The sequence below is a fragment of the Rattus norvegicus genome, chromosome 3, assembly GCF_021556685.1.
Source record: "Rattus norvegicus strain SHRSP/BbbUtx chromosome 3, alternate assembly SHRSP_T2T, whole genome shotgun sequence".
NCBI lineage: Eukaryota > Metazoa > Chordata > Mammalia > Rodentia > Muridae > Rattus > Rattus norvegicus.
Genome location: NC_141536.1, coordinates 162,216,444 through 162,232,730, shown reverse-complemented (window position 1 = coordinate 162,232,730; position 16,287 = coordinate 162,216,444). Strand labels below are relative to the sequence as shown.

Genomic DNA, 16,287 nt, shown 5'->3' with positions numbered 1-16,287 from the left:
GAAGCCGCCAAGCAGTCATGCTGAGAGCTCTGGCTGCTTGGGTGTGACTCGACCACAGGGGACTTTTGTCATGATGTCCTCCACACTAAGAGGAAGGGGTGCTTCTGGCATGTGGGGTACAGGGTGCTATCGACACAGTAGGACCCACAGCAGAGAGCAGTCGGACCTCAGAGGTGCCCATGTGGAGACAGCGTGCTCGGTTAGCACAGAGCTCATGGGCTGTTGATTGATTTAGTTTGTCTTCAGAGACATAATGAAGAGCAGCAGCTAAATGTCACGGGGAGGTGACTCCCCTCAGCACCTGGCCAGCGCTGCTGCCTCCCACACAGCGCTGCCTCCCACACAGCGCTGCCTCCCACACAGTGCTGCCTCCCACACGGAGAAAGGGCAGCCTCAATCTCATTGCTTCAATTCAAACAAGGTGCTGCACCATTGTCAAAGGGCCCATGGGAACTGCACGGGTGGAGGCTTAGTGCCGCCCCTGGAGGGTCTTCTGAACTTCGGAGGGCCCAGGAACCAACTGGTCCACACAAGGCAAAATGCTTCATAAAAGAAAATGCCTTTTTGGTACTTGAAGTAAGAGGTACAATTCTTTTAGGTATGAATGTGACATTATTAGTAAAATTATTTCCCTTGGATTGCATCAATTCAGAAATCAGTCACTGTGTGCCAGTTGGTTATTTTTTACTTTATCAGTGTATAATGTGTATTTTTCTTTATATCAAATACATTTGAAGCCATTTTGAAATATATAATATGAAGGAAATAAAATAACATCATTAAATCCTAGATAGATACTGCTGCCTGCAAGATTTTTTTTCCCTTTCTTTTCTTTTTTTCTTTGAGACAGTGTTTAGTCTGTAGCCCTGGCTATCTTAGACACTATGTAGATCAGGCTGCCGTTGAACTCATAAGAGATCGGTTCAGCTCTGCCTCCCAAGTGCTGGGATTAAAGCCACTACACCCATTTTACCTGCAAGAAATTCTTCACAGAGACTTGCTTTGTATTGAAAGGAAGATTATTATTCTAGGAGTGTTGGCATACACCCACCTGTAATCTAAGAACCCAGGAGGATCAGGAGTTCAAGGACAGCCTCTGGTACATGAGACTCTGTCTCAACAGAAAAGACAGATAACTAGTCTTAGGGGAATGTTCGAGACACATTAGCACCGAAAGGGCACTTTCTTTAATTTTGTTGGTGAATTAAGATGGAAATAACTCTCCCTCATGTGATTTAATAACATTTAAAGTGTTTCGCACACGTGGGAGTGGGGAGATGCAGCCCCAAGCTGTGTGTGCTCTGAGGCACTGCGGGCTAGCGATGCACACAGCAGTGTGAGTGTTGAACTGGCCAGTGGTATGCTCGGTGCTGCCTCTCTGTACTGCCATTGGCCACCAGCAGTGACCAGTGCAGAACTGTCCTGGGGGCATGGCTGTGAGCCTGACTGCTGTGTATAAGACTAAGATTATTGAAAACAGACAAAACTCCCTATGATTCAGAGTCGCTACTACTTCAGGTCAATTTGAAAACTGGCTTCTGCCTTTCCCTTCTTTACATAACTGATACGAATTATCAAATTTTCACTCTACTGTGCCCATTGTTAGAGTGACTGACACTTGACAAGTTAATCCATATTATACTGAATGTCAGCGTTTATTTTACATAGCAGCACTGTGGTATTTTGACCTGTTTTCTGTCTGTCAGACAGAAGCATGGTAATTAGAGTCTGTGTTTGCTGTATACCTCCCTTTTCCAGCGTAGTTCCGGGTGGTACAGGCTGCATGCCACGCCTCAAGTTGGTTTTCTGAAGGCAAGATTCGAGATTCTCCACTTCCTGGAGCCTGCCTCACTGTCTGAATACCAATCAAACCCTCAGGGGACTCTGATTTCTACAGAAATGAGTTGAAGTGTTCTAGGTACTACATGCTAGGCCTCCATGCTAGGCCTCACTGGAGGCAGAGCAGGCCTTGGCAGGGCTGCTCGCTCTGTGTGGGTGAGGTGCTAAGTCCATGGTGGAGAAAAAAGCCCCTTTGAGCCTGTGTGGGGAGTGACCACTACCCACACAGGTGGGTGCTCATCTCCCTTCAGACTAGCATGCACCCTTTCAGGTCATAAAGGCCGTAGAGGAGAGTGGCCAGGAGCATGCACTTGGCTCCTATGGAAGACAGGTCTCTAACCGGTGCCGCGTCATACAGCCTGGGCTCTTCCAGCATTGGTTGTGTCTGTGTGGAAAACTAAGTGTTTCTGACGGTTTTTAACCTGACAGTGTCTTTCTTTCATGTCATTCCTGAAGGCAGTTGCACTGGCTGTCATTGACAGCTTTTCTTCTCGGGCCTTGGATGATGCAGCTTCAGCCTTGCTGCCTTCACATTGTGGGAGAAGAGAGCAGCCAGCCATCACTCCACGTGCGGAGTCGTCTCTGCTGCCTCCTCAGCGATCCATTTGGTTTTGGTGAGCAGTGGTGAGATGCTCCTGTTTGCCTTCATGGGGTTCGCTAAGAGCCCAAGGTTTGCATGGCTCAAATGAGATTTGGAGAATTTTGTAGTCTTCAGTGAATTTTAGAATTTCAGATGTTGTTTTCAATTCTAGAATTACTTTTTGGTGCCTTTTAAATTGAAAAACATTCTTGTCTATGTATGTATGCTCATACATGTGTTTGTGTGTGAGCATGTGTGAACACTGTGGCACATGTAGGGGTCAGAGGCACCTCCACACACACACACACACTTTGTTTGAGACAGAGTCTCCGTTGTTTGAGGTTACATTTCATGATCCAGGCAAGCTGGCCTGCAGGCTTCTGGGGCAGTCTCCTGTCTTTGTTTCTCATCTTGTCCCAAGTGTGCGGTGACATGAGCCACCAGGCTTGAAATGCTACCTATTTGACCTAAGGAACTATTTTTTTCTAAGGAGTCTATTTTTGTTGAGATTCCATTTCTTTTCACAAATTACCGATACCATTATGTTGTAAGTGTAAGAATTGCCTTAAAACTCTTCGTAATCCTAACTGTGGGTCCTCTTAGTCTGTTGAGGATTTTGCTTATGTTTTCCCATTGTCTCTGGATGCTGAGGTACTGTGTATCATAGAACTTGTGGACTCCAGAGTAGTTTCTGGTTGCCTCACTTTTCAGACACTTTAATGACTGGGCAGAGATATAAGACCATCTTGTCTCTCCACATAGTCTTCAAGCCTTCCTGTGGTGCTTGGGTTTTCACACAGATTCCTGACTCAGTCACCAAGCCCAGGCATTGGGAGGAATGAATGCTGAGTCTTTCTGAATTTTCCCTTCTGGAAAAGCTCTCCAGCTCCTCCCCACACTGCTAATACTGTGGTTAGCCTTGAACTCTGCTGGAGAAGCAAGAACAGCGGCAGTGTACTGTAGTCAGTGATACAATAACAGCGGCTAATATTTCTCAAGGAAATTGTTGTGTCAGGAAGAACGGACTGAAGGCCTGGAAGGAACAACATTTACTGACCAGACAGAGAAGGGTTTAGTAAATAAAATGTCTGCCACCTGTACTTAGTGGGCAGATTCTGAGAGAAAGAGAGTCCTAGTGAGGGGAGGGGCTCTTCCTGCAGTCAAGGGAAGTTTCGGAGTTTTATCTGGATAGATCAGTGGTCTTTTCATTGCCTTGTTATGTAATGAACACCATTTGTCTTTCCTGAGATTGGCCGTTCGGTGAGGGTCTTCAGTTTATCAAAAGTGAGGACCAGACAAGGGAGGGGGAGCATCAGTTGATCTCTGTTCTGTGCTGTGCAAAGCAAATGCGGGAAGCTCCATCCTGATAAAGCGCCTAGCAAACAACTGACCACCGGAGTTGTTCATGAGTGTGTGTGTGCGTGTGTGTGTGCACGCCACACAATCACTGTGGCACTCTAAGATGTCATCAGAGCCCAGTGAGTTTTTGTTTATAGACTTTCTTCCCGAGCCTGGTGGGGAAGTTGCTCAGGACTTGGAAACAGAGCTACACTACAGAGTTCAGCTCCCACGCTCTGCAGGAAACAAATGGGGCAGAGAAGGCCGACCTTTTGGAAATGCCAACCTGCAAAGCATTACCAGGACTCTAGGTCTCAGCGCTGCAACTCTGTAGCAGTTCCGAGTAACCGCAACGCTCTGCACAACGCACATGCAAGCGTGTGTGTGTGTGTGTGTGTGTGTGTGTACATATGTGCGCGTGCACACACAGATTCTTGCCTCTGCTTGTTGTCTTTAGTTTCATGTTCCTGTGTACCAGTGTCTGTCTTTGTCATTTCATCCTCTGTGTAGTAGGCATGGGAGTGACCCTGCTCAGCCGTTTCCTGCAGAGGAAAGGGCAGCTGGAAGCTAAGGTCACTCCAATGTCACACCCCTCTTGTTGACTGGCTGTGGTCCACCTTTGAGGGGCAATCTGTGCCTGGCCCTTCGCTGCTCCTCCTTCTCTTTGCATGTGGTGCTCCACAGTGCCCAGTGTGACTTCCTTATTCATTAGTCAGTCGCACTTCCTCAGGTTGACTGTCCACCTTTTCTCCAGCAGGCGTCTTTTCTTTCCCTCCTATCTCCTGTAGAATGCTATTGGACTTACCTTGGGCCTCAGCTTCCTATCTCCAGCGTCCCAGTGTCTTCTCCCGCTAGCTTCCTCCCTCTGTGCGGTGTTGTGGGTAATTTGTCAGATCAATCTTCCAGCTCACTAACTCTCTCTTGAGCTGTGTCTAAATTGCTACTTAAGCTGCTTGCTGACGTTTTAATTACAATCCCCAGTTTTCACACCTAAGGTTCTTTTCCTGCCTGCCCCATGCCTGCTTATACTTCACTGTGGTGAAGATCCTGTTGATTCTGAACAGGGCCTCACTCCTCCTCTTGGATTTTGAAATGTTTTGCTGCTGAACTGAGGATACCCATTTGTCATGTGTACCAACTTTTCCTGGCAGTGATCTGCAGCTGTGTGCACTTTGAGAGATGTAGTACTTGGTTTTCTTTGAAGTAGTTCAGTATGTTTCCACATTTTGAGTTAAATGTATTTCACTGGGACAATTCTTCCTTGCTTTCGCTGGAGTGCCTGGGCTTTAGAGGGATCAGGATGGCACCCACCTAGCAGCTCAGTATGAAGTGACTGTGCTCACAGGTGTCTGAGTGTATATGCTGCTTCTGACCTTGGTCAGTGGGCTGACTCTTCTTCCTGGCCCCCAAGGAGCGCTTCTTGTCCTACAGCTGTTTTCCATTTGTGTCTTGATTTCCTAGTTATGGACCCTGTCCAGGTGCTTCTCTGTCTCCGCGTCTCTCTTGTTTCTGACTCATTCTCACTCTGTAGCTCAGGTTGGCAATCCTCCTGTCTCAGCCTCTCAAGTGGTGGGATTACAGGTGTGAACCACTCTGCCTCTGGGTGTCTAGGTCTTAAATCCTGCTTTGAGCATCAGTTTTGCTGAATGTGATCACTAGCTTCGTTCCTGGTCTTGGGAGAGTTCTTTCTCTCTCCCATCTTCCTATTCCTCTGACTTAGAGTCTGAAGTTGCTGTGGTATGGGTGGGAGGGGCAGGGGATTCCATTCTCTTTAGCTCTGATGTTATGTTGTTGGAGATCTTAGAAACCAGGTTGAACTTTGTGGTCCAAAGCCCTGGGGGCTGAAACCATGACTGATGTAGACTGGAGATCAGAATGTCAGTTTAATTTGTGTTCCTGGGATGTTCAGTCTGGTAGGTTGGTTGGTGCTTCCCAATGGACAGACTGTGTGGTAAGAACTCAGTGGTTTTCCAATGCCATTGGGACAAATAGGACTTTTTGGCCAGCAGCATAGCAGCCCAGCAGCCTGTGTCTGCATTCTTCCCGGTCTTTACAGTGGATGAAGGGTCTCTGAGGACCACCCACCCTGTGGTTTCCTAACTGCTGTGCTTCCTCTGGACCCCAGCTGGGTTTTGAAGGATGCTTGGGGTCCCAAAGTCACTTCATAAACACAGACCAGAGCATAAGGAGTCTCATGTACAGAGTTGTTTCATCTGGGCAGAGTGGCACACTTCTTGTCCATTTTAATACATGGGGAGAGGCAGGAAAATCTCAAGTCTGAGACCAAACTACATGCCATACTGAGTTCAAGTTTTATGTAGCAAGACTCATAAGAAACAAAGTTTCCTACACAGCAGCTCAGCAGCACATCCAGGTAGAACGGGTAGCCTTGTGGGCGTGGCTTGGAGGCCCCAACAGAGCGAGGGCTAAGGTCTTCTAGGTAGTGCTTTTTGCTTGGTCGATTGGTCTCTCTCTCTCTCTCTCTCTCTCTCTCTCTCTCTCTCTCTCTCTCTCTCTGTCTCCCTCCTTCCCTCTCCCTCTCTCTTTTTTTTTTTTTTGAGGCGAGGTCTCTCTCTTTCTAGTCCTTGCTACATAGGAAAAGAGCCACCTGCTTCTGCCTCCACAAAGTACTAGTATTCAAAGCTCATTTTAATTTTTTGAAGTCCCTTTTATTGATGATGTACAATTTACATTCAATGAAGTTCACCAACGTTTAATGTGTTAATGTGAGACTTAATACATGTCCAGTGGCAGGACAGACCATTTTCAGTGCTGGACAAGTCCCTTGTGCCTGTCACACAGCCGGCTGAAGCTGCTGCCTCTTCGCCTGTAGGCGCCCTCGCACTGGCCACAGCTGCACCACAGCCATTTGCTGATACTCGTCCACCCCTTGTTTCCAGTCAGTCACTGCCGCCTATTTAAGCTGATCACAGCCATGTCCTTTATAGCAGTCACCATCATTGAGGTTTGTGTTTGGGACCAATCACAGCCCAGCCTCTGTACCAGCAGTCACAGTCTCTGTGCTAGACCACCCGCAGGTTGGCCTGGGCTCCATTGCAGTAGCAAACAGTCAGGTGGTGTTTCGGCCAGGCTGAGGCGGCTTTAGGACCAGGCAGCCGCCTCAGCCTTTACCTGCGACTCATGGTGGCTGGCATCAGTGTGAAGGTGGCCTGGCTTTGCTCATGGTAGCCAGGCAGAGTCTAACAGCTGAACTGCCCCATCCCAACAGCTCTGTCTATTTACAGGAAAATGAGTCTGGAGTGCTTACCACCGACATTTGCAGAGCTTGTCACGGGTTGGCATGGCAGTGAGCCTCCGTGCACTGGCGGCCCAGGGAGAGCAGCTCTTTATCTGTTACTGCGGACACATGGGTCCTTTCTCTTGGGTAAATAAATACTCAGCAGTAGGGACTCGAGGGTCACATGGTAAATGCTGTCAACTTTGTAAGGACACTGCATTCTGTCACTGATGTCTGAGAGGTCCTGGGGCTGCATAGGTTTGCCAGTATGTTGATCTAGTCATTCAAACCTTGTCTTTCTGATGCGTGTGTAGCATGATCTCATTGTGGTCTTAATTGGCATAATTACCGAGGATGCTGTCTAACTTCTGTACTGAATTGTCTTTCTGATTTTTGTTTTCATTGCAATGTATAACCTTTATGCAAATCTCTCATTAAACGCCTGTTTTGCACTTTTTTTTTTTGAGGTGTTGTACAGGGCTCTGCTTTCCTCTTCATCATCTCTGGGTTGGGTGATGGTGAGAGGAGGAAAAGGTCTCATTGTATAGCCCAGGCTAGTCTGGAACTTGTAACCCAGGTTGTCCTCAGACTCATGGCTATATGGGGCACCCCACCTGGCTGCTGCTTCTTCTGAGAAAAGGTTGTGACAGGGCTGAATTTATCATTTTGTTATGACTTGAGCTTTTTCTCCAGTGCTCTAAATCTTTTACTGTTTCTTGTTTTGAGTTTGTCTGACCCATTCTGAGTTAATGACCTTGACAGTGTGAGGACCAAGGTCCGTTCTCTCCGCATTAACTTGTCTTGTTTGGTTTGCTGTGAAGACTGCTCTTTACCGTCCAGTTCCCGTTGTGAAAGCTGAGCTGACTTCCAGGTTTGCAGACAACTCTTCGGTCTAAGCTCCGCTAAGCAACTTGATTATTCTTAAGCCAGTCCTGCAGTTCCTCAGTAAGTCTTTTCCTTTAAAACTGCTTTGACTGTTCTAGACGCTTCGAATTTCTGTGTCAATGTAGCAGGGTATTGATTTCTACACAATCGATTGCTAGTTTGTGATTGTGATAGCACTAGGGTCATTGTTAAGTCTGGAAGAGGTGATGATGTAACAGTACTGAGCCTCCAGTTCCTGGAGTACCTGACCTGCGTCTTGTCCTTAGCAAGTCTCATTGCTCTGTGGATTCCTACACTTGATCCCTGGGAGTTTTCCAGTTTACCTCTATCCCAAGTAGTATTTTAAAGTTTGGGTGTTGGCAATTGGAACTCAGGTCCTGTGGCTTGCATGGCCAGCCCTTCCTAGACTGTCGTCTTCCTAGACCCCAGCTGCTGTGTGTAGACTTGTGTCCTGCACTACTGAAACACTCACATGCTTTAGCTGCTGTGTTGTGAGCTCATTGAGGTCCTTGGCATAGCCAGGCCTTGTTTGTGAATGGGGAGGTCTCCCTCTTTCCTTTCTAGTCTGTCTGCTTTTGCCGTGTTTTTCTGGTCTTGGTGCCATGTATTACTTCTACAAATACACGAGCCCCACAGTGTGTTATTGGTGGCTTGACATTAGACATAGTTAGGCTTTGTTCATCTTGTTGTTACTATGTGTGAGGTACCTGTGTGTGTGCGTGCATGTGTGTATGCATGTGTGTGTGGTGCCTATGTGTGGGTGTCTGTGTGTGTGTGTGTGTATACGTGTGAGCATGCACACCTGTTCAGGGTCTATCTGTGTGAGTTGGAGGACAGTTTTGGGTAGCCCATCCCTCTCCTCCATTGTGGGTTCCAGGACACTCAAGTTGTCAGGTTTGCATGGCAAGTGCTCTCACCCTCGGAGCCCTCCCTGCCAAAGGCCCTGCAGTTACCTGTATGTAGAGACCTTTTGTTGAATGGGAAAGAGCAGCCCCTGCCTTAGTGTTCCTGTTTCCATCCCTCTTACTGGTGTGGTTTCCAGGCTCCATCAGTGGAACAGGTTTCCTTGGAGTAAGTGTAGCATGATCTCATTGTGGTCTTAATTGGCATAATTACCGAGGATGCTGTCTAACTTCTGTACTGAATTGTCTTTCTGATTTTTGTTTTCATTGCAATGTATAACCTTTATGCAAATCTCTCATTAAACGCCTGTTTTGCACTTTTTTTTTTTGAGGTGTTGTACAGGGCTCTGCTTTCCTCTTCATCATCTCTGGGTTGGGTGATGGTGAGAGGAGGAAAAGGTCTCATTGTATAGCCCAGGCTAGTCTGGAACTTGTAACCCAGGTTGTCCTCAGACTCATGGCTATATGGGGCACCCCACCTGGCTGCTGCTTCTTCTGAGAAAAGGTTGTGACAGGGCTGAATTTATCATTTTGTTATGACTTGAGCTTTTTCTCCAGTGCTCTAAATCTTTTACTGTTTCTTGTTTTGAGTTTGTCTGACCCATTCTGAGTTAATGACCTTGACAGTGTGAGGACCAAGGTCCGTTCTCTCCGCATTAACTTGTCTTGTTTGGTTTGCTGTGAAGACTGCTCTTTACCGTCCAGTTCCCGTTGTGAAAGCTGAGCTGACTTCCAGGTTTGCAGACAACTCTTCGGTCTAAGCTCCGCTAAGCAACTTGATTATTCTTAAGCCAGTCCTGCAGTTCCTCAGTAAGTCTTTTCCTTTAAAACTGCTTTGACTGTTCTAGACGCTTCGAATTTCTGTGTCAATGTAGCAGGGTATTGATTTCTACACAATCGATTGCTAGTTTGTGATTGTGATAGCACTAGGGTCATTGTTAAGTCTGGAAGAGGTGATGATGTAACAGTACTGAGCCTCCAGTTCCTGGAGTACCTGACCTGCGTCTTGTCCTTAGCAAGTCTCATTGCTCTGTGGATTCCTACACTTGATCCCTGGGAGTTTTCCAGTTTACCTCTATCCCAAGTAGTATTTTAAAGTTTGGGTGTTGGCAATTGGAACTCAGGTCCTGTGGCTTGCATGGCCAGCCCTTCCTAGACTGTCGTCTTCCTAGACCCCAGCTGCTGTGTGTAGACTTGTGTCCTGCACTACTGAAACACTCACATGCTTTAGCTGCTGTGTTGTGAGCTCATTGAGGTCCTTGGCATAGCCAGGCCTTGTTTGTGAATGGGGAGGTCTCCCTCTTTCCTTTCTAGTCTGTCTGCTTTTGCCGTGTTTTTCTGGTCTTGGTGCCATGTATTACTTCTACAAATACACGAGCCCCACAGTGTGTTATTGGTGGCTTGACATTAGACATAGTTAGGCTTTGTTCATCTTGTTGTTACTATGTGTGAGGTACCTGTGTGTGTGCGTGCATGTGTGTATGCATGTGTGTGTGGTGCCTATGTGTGGGTGTCTGTGTGTGTGTGTGTGTATACGTGTGAGCATGCACACCTGTTCAGGGTCTATCTGTGTGAGTTGGAGGACAGTTTTGGGTAGCCCATCCCTCTCCTCCATTGTGGGTTCCAGGACACTCAAGTTGTCAGGTTTGCATGGCAAGTGCTCTCACCCTCGGAGCCCTCCCTGCCAAAGGCCCTGCAGTTACCTGTATGTAGAGACCTTTTGTTGAATGGGAAAGAGCAGCCCCTGCCTTAGTGTTCCTGTTTCCATCCCTCTTACTGGTGTGGTTTCCAGGCTCCATCAGTGGAACAGGTTTCCTTGGAGTAAGTCCTCCACATCGCACACAGTCTGCTGCCAGTGTAGTGTCTTCAGGTCTGAAAGTCTGTGCAGTGTGCTGCTGGAGACACGACTCTCCCAGAAGACCCATGTACGGGTTCCCAGCTCCCACGCCATGCTGCTCACAACCATACACACTTAAAAGCATCTAACTCCCCTTAGATGTCTATGCTACTTTACATTTTGAAAGCTGCAACTCTAGCCGCAGACTGTGTCTCAGCTCTGTAACTGTGTCTTCTCATTTCCCTTCCTTTCTCTTTGGTAAGAGGTCTGCTCTCCCATCCCACCCTCAAGTGCGTTTGAGAGTTTCCCATGGCTACGGTCATCCTTGTCCATTCAGAAGGACACTCTGGTCACTGTTTTAGCTGTTGACTGTAGTACCCCTGATGCCCCACACCTTTGTGCCACTCTGCACAGAGCAGGACTGTTGATTTCTGAGTCTGCAGGCTTGTAGTTCTCCTCAGACTGACAAGCAGCCACTCCTTTCCCAGCCTTCCTGCAGGCCCCACCTCGTCTCCCCTTCCACACGCATTTCGTCACCATGGAGCTTATGTCTCATCCTTTGACTGTGTTTGCTTTTTTTGGACAGTTTCCTGTATTAATTTTTAAATTTTTTACTTTATGTGTATGGATGCTTTGTCTGCATATATGTCTGTGAACCATGGGTCTGGTGTCTATGGAAACCAGAAGAAGGTGTTGAATCCCTTGGAACTGGAGTTACAGGCAGTTGTGAGCTTTCATGTGGGTGCTGGGAATTGAACTCCAGTCTTCTGGAAGGACAGCCAATGCTCTAACCACTGGGCCGTCTCTGCAGCCTCTTGCTGTCTCCTCTGAGTCTTCATTTTCCTAGTCGCCTGTTAATGTATCCTACTTATCTTTTGTTTTCTGTTGTATGTTCTCACTCAGACACGCACTGGGATATTGTATTTCAGCTTCTCATGGATTACATGGAATATATATATTTTTTAAACAGTCTTTTAACTGATGCTTAAAGAAAATTCTCTATTAATTCCATCGCCTCTGGGCAACTTCTGATTATTTTTTTTTCCTGGTTATATCAGCTTGGCTTCTTTTCAAGTTTGGTAATATCCTTTTGCATTCTGGACATTGAAGAATTTTATGTGGTCTAAAGACCTTTTTAAAAAGCTATATAGAAGCCTACTATTGCAGAGAGTTCCTAAGATATGTACATATATGAATAGAGCTAAAATGGAGATCATTTATAACAGAGGAGCAGGAAATAAAACCTTCAGTACCAGGACGCGATTCCCTAGTTTTGAGTTGTTGGCGATGGAATTCCATAAACCCCTTCCCATACATTAACCCCTTCCCATACATTATAGATGTTGCCATTGCTTTGATTACCTGCATCAGAACTCGGCAGGCAGACCCTGTTGCTGAGGACAGCAGATACTTGAGTCACAGATGTGGAGAACTTTAGCTGGGACTCATCCCATGACTGGTGTTTACTATACTGGAAGGTACTGCGCACAGGATCGGATGAGGAAGTTAGACAGCTCTCACCCAGCTGTTAGTCCCACAGGTACAACGATGACCTGTCTGCCAGGTGTGATGCAGACAGTTACAGGAGAAGGACCTCGTTTTGATGGGATCTAAGGTCCCCTCCAGGAGATGGGGCTTATACCCCGCACTGTCAATGGAACCAAGAGCCTGAGACTAGAAATGCCGTGGGCCCCAGGGAAACCTAATGTCATCATTCTGCTAAGGGAGGGTAGCAGCAAAGTGGCGCTGCTGACGTATGCCACAGGTCAGAGCCTCACTCAGCCTCTTCAGAGAAGCTGCTTCTTGCAGTGATTAGCGTGAAGACCCACCATGACAACACACAAAACAGTGCAGACTGTAAGAGACTTTGGAACACCCGGCCCTAAATGGGCATCTCTGTCACATCCTCTCTTTAAGGCTCTGGGGTCTGAATGCAGCTACAAGTGGAGAGAGCGTAGGAGCCAGAGATGGAGACCAGCAGGGATGGGATGGAGGGCAGCAGGGATGGGATGGAGGGCAGCAGGGATGGGATGGAGGGCAGCAGGGATGGAATGGAGGGCAGCAGGGATGGAGGGCAGCAGGGATGGAGGGCAGCAGGGATGGAGGGCAGCAGGGATGGGATGGAGGGCAGCAGGGATGGGATGGAGGGCAGCAGGGATGGGATGGAGGGCAGCAGGGATGGAGGGCAGCAGGGATGGGATGGAGGGCAGCAGGGATGGGATGGAGGGCAGCAGGGATGGGATGGAGGGCAGCAGGGATGGGATGGAGGGCAGCAGGGATGGGATGGAGGGCAGCAGGGATGGAGGGCAGCAGGGATGGGATGGAGGGCAGCAGGGATGGGATGGAGGGCAGCAGGGATGGGATGGAGGGCAGCAGGGATGGGATGGAGGGCAGCAGGGATGGAGGGCAGCAGGGATGGGATGGAGGGCAGCAGGGATGGAGGGCAGCAGGGATGGAGACGGTAGGGATGGAGGGCAGAGCTGGTGCACAGCAGGGCAGTTGCATGTATGAATGCAACACAACCTGTACAATCTCAAGTCTGAAAAAAAGCCAGCAGGGAGGAGAGAGAGGAGTGTGAAGTCCTACCCTAGCTGAGGAGCCGTTGACAGGAATTGTTGGAAAGGAAAAGTCTACTTTTTTCAGTGGTATTTGTAACACTTGGCATAGTGACCCCACTCCCAGGAGTAGTCAGCCAATACAGACTGGACTTGATGAGTTTAAAAGACAAATGGACACAGAGACTTACAGACAGAGAAAACATGAAGTAAATAAGTAAGGGGAGCATCTAGAAGAGGGGGACAGATATGATCAAAGTATGTTGTATGAAGTTTTCAAAAAATTACAAACAGTGCATTTTAAACTGAACATCAGAAGAGTTTGTGTGGTTAGTCACTGCACCATGGGAGATACTCCGTATGGGCTGATCACTCAGCATCTCGTGACCTGTAGCTTCTAGTCCCTGTGTTATATGTCTCTGCAGTAGGGTCATTAGCATTCTGCAGTGACAGCTCTTCTTCTGACGACTGTCTCCAGGGTCTTTAGTTCTGTGATGAAAATGTTTCTTGCAGAGTATGAAAATGGCAAAGTCTCTGCCCAAGCATAGATGGGTTCCAAGGGCTCATGCATTAAGGTTCTCCTTGTGCCTGCAGGTCAATCTCTGTGGGTTCCAAAGCCTGAGTGAGCCCCAGAGCTCAGAGGTGAGCTCACATGGACTGAGGGCTACAGTTTCTGGACCTCTGGGAGGCTCTTGAGCATATGGAACTCCTTAGCCAGCCAGTGATCCTGCCTTGAAATGGCATTTTAACATCCGCACCCTACACGCCGCACATGCACACGCACGCACATGCACACGCACGCACATGCACACATACGACTAATGAACACTAATTGGGCCTGGGAAGATAAACCAAATTACACAGTGTTTGTCCAGCGAGCTTGAAGACTTTAATCGGATCCCCTGCACCCACTTAAAAGTGGGGGGTGGCCACACTTGCCTGTAATCCTGGAACCGTGTAGGCAGAGACAGGAAGATCCCTGGGCATCACTGGCCAGCTGTTCTAGTTTATCAGTGAACTCCCTGCCCTAAGAACTAAGGCAGAAATGCAATTGAAGAAGACACCAAACACGAACACACAAATGTATATTTTATTAAAATTCTGTCGGGCAGCTTAAATTTTTAATAAGTTTTAATTTCTAATTAAAAGAGTTGAGAGACTTGTGGCCAGTGCTTGAGGGGAAAGTGAGCATACAGGCAATGGCCAGCCATCTCTCCTACACTCTTATCAGTCACCCCTCAATTGGCTACCGCTCCCTCTCTGCCAGGTGGAAGTCCTGCCTCTTCACACCTGCAGTGTGACTGGCACAGACATCTAATTTCCAGTACAGAGTACAGCGGGGGGCATCGGCACCTCTAGGGCAGGTGCCATTGATCTCCCAGAGCTAGCCAGGGAGGCAGGCCTCTTGCCAAAACTAGCCCCGGGAGCCCTCGGCAGCGTGTCCCTTCATCTTTATTCTTTTTGGTCAGAGTAGAAAGGTTCAGCAGGGCTGGGCCAGGAGGGCTCAGCTGTGTCTTTTTCTCTTTGTTGTACACAAAGCCTACCAGGCTCTCTTTGAAACAGTCTTCTTGATAATTGGGTTTCAAATCCAGGTCCTTCCTGCATCTCTTACCCTTCTCGTAGATTCCCTCTTCTCCAGCAGGAATGGGACAAGATGGTGGCAGCAGAGTAGGAAAAGTTTGGAGCTGGGGTAACAGGTGGCTGTAACCTGCCCAGTGAGGATGCTGGGAACCAAACTCTTGACCTCAGTGAGAGCCGCGCTTGCTTTTACCTGCGAGCCGTCCTTCCCGCCCACTCGTAGAACACTCGTTTTCTTCACATTGCTGTTCTGCCTCATGTGTGTCTGGGTGACGGTGTCAGATCCCCTAGAACTGGAGTTAGAGAGAGCTGTGAACTGCCATGTGGGTGCTGGGATTTGAACATGGGTCCTTTGGAAGAGTAGCTAATGCTCTTAACTGCTGAGCCATCTCTCCAGCCCCTAGCAGGAATTTCCAGCAGTGCTGTGTTGTACATAAAAATGCATGTTTGTAGGCTGGTGTCACGGCCTGTGTCACGGCCTGGTCTAGCCACTGGGACTTCGTAGATACTAGGAGGCCTCACCCGCTTTTTCAGACTGAGGTCTCCTGAGGGTCAAGATTTGTTCCTAAAGACATGGGTGCAGGGATGCAGAGTCAGCTCTGTAGTAAAAGCACTGTTGCTTGGTCTAAAGATCTGAGTTAAAGCAAAAGGAGAGAACCAACCCTTGCTGGTTATCCTTTGACCTCCATATGCACACAGTAGCAGACCTGACCCCTCACTACTGCTATAAAACTACCAAGCCACAGAGGTGCGTCCTCATGTTTACAATATCTCCTCTTGTTTTGTCCATACCTCAGTTGGCCTCCTGACTCTAACTAATCTTCACTGACCCTCTGAAGAGCTTGCCTTCAGGTGGTCGCTTTCTTCCAACAGTCCTGTGTCAGTTTGCACAGTGCTTCACTAACGTATTTAACCCAAGTAGAGGACAGCAGGCTGCCAGGTTCGGGAGCACAGTGCACAGAGATGACTAGTCGTGCAAGCAACTGTGTCACCCCGTTTGTGATTGGGTGATCCAGGCGTGTGGCTGGTAGACAGTAGCAAGAAGGGCTGCTGACTGGCACATGCCCCACCACGGCTCAGAGAATCTTGAAGAGAAGGAGAAAGGAAGCCAGAGCTGGAAGATGGAGGAGTACTGTGAGTGCTGTCATCTGGACACAACATGGCCTTGGCACTTATGGACTAAGAGCAGCTCTGGTTACTTCCACAGAAGATCAAGACAGCCGAAATTCCAGTGTGCATGAGGTGGATGATCCCCAGGGCCTGCCCCCTTTTGAGGAGTTATTGACAGTGAATAGTTCATAGGGGAGAGTTAATTCTTCTTCTTGAATTGTGGTCAGTGGTAGCTTTCCCATGCTCCACTGGCTAGCCCTTTGTATGGGAGTGACTAGCCAGACTTAGTAGGTTATCACAGAAAAAAAGACATGAACTTAGACAGAGACCATGTTGGGAGTAAAGGAGTAAAAGTGGATAGATGTTGTATTTTTGTACCTATATGAAGTTCTCAAGAATAAAGAAAAAAATTACAAAGAATCACG

General features: G+C 48.0%; 1 long non-coding RNA gene across 2 annotated transcripts in view; it reads left to right on the top strand.

Moving 5' to 3' along the window:
• Positions 1 to 16,287, top strand: part of LOC148006592 (uncharacterized) — a 65,893-nt gene that overhangs the window by 12,846 nt on the left and 36,760 nt on the right. Inside the window, exon 3 of one of the 2 annotated variants that reach the window (XR_015684877.1) lies at positions 2,296 to 2,453. This is a non-coding gene — a long non-coding RNA (uncharacterized LOC148006592). Of the gene's footprint in view, positions 1 to 2,295; positions 2,464 to 16,287 lie in introns of both variants that reach the window. The other variant, XR_015684878.1, reaches the window with a different exon arrangement.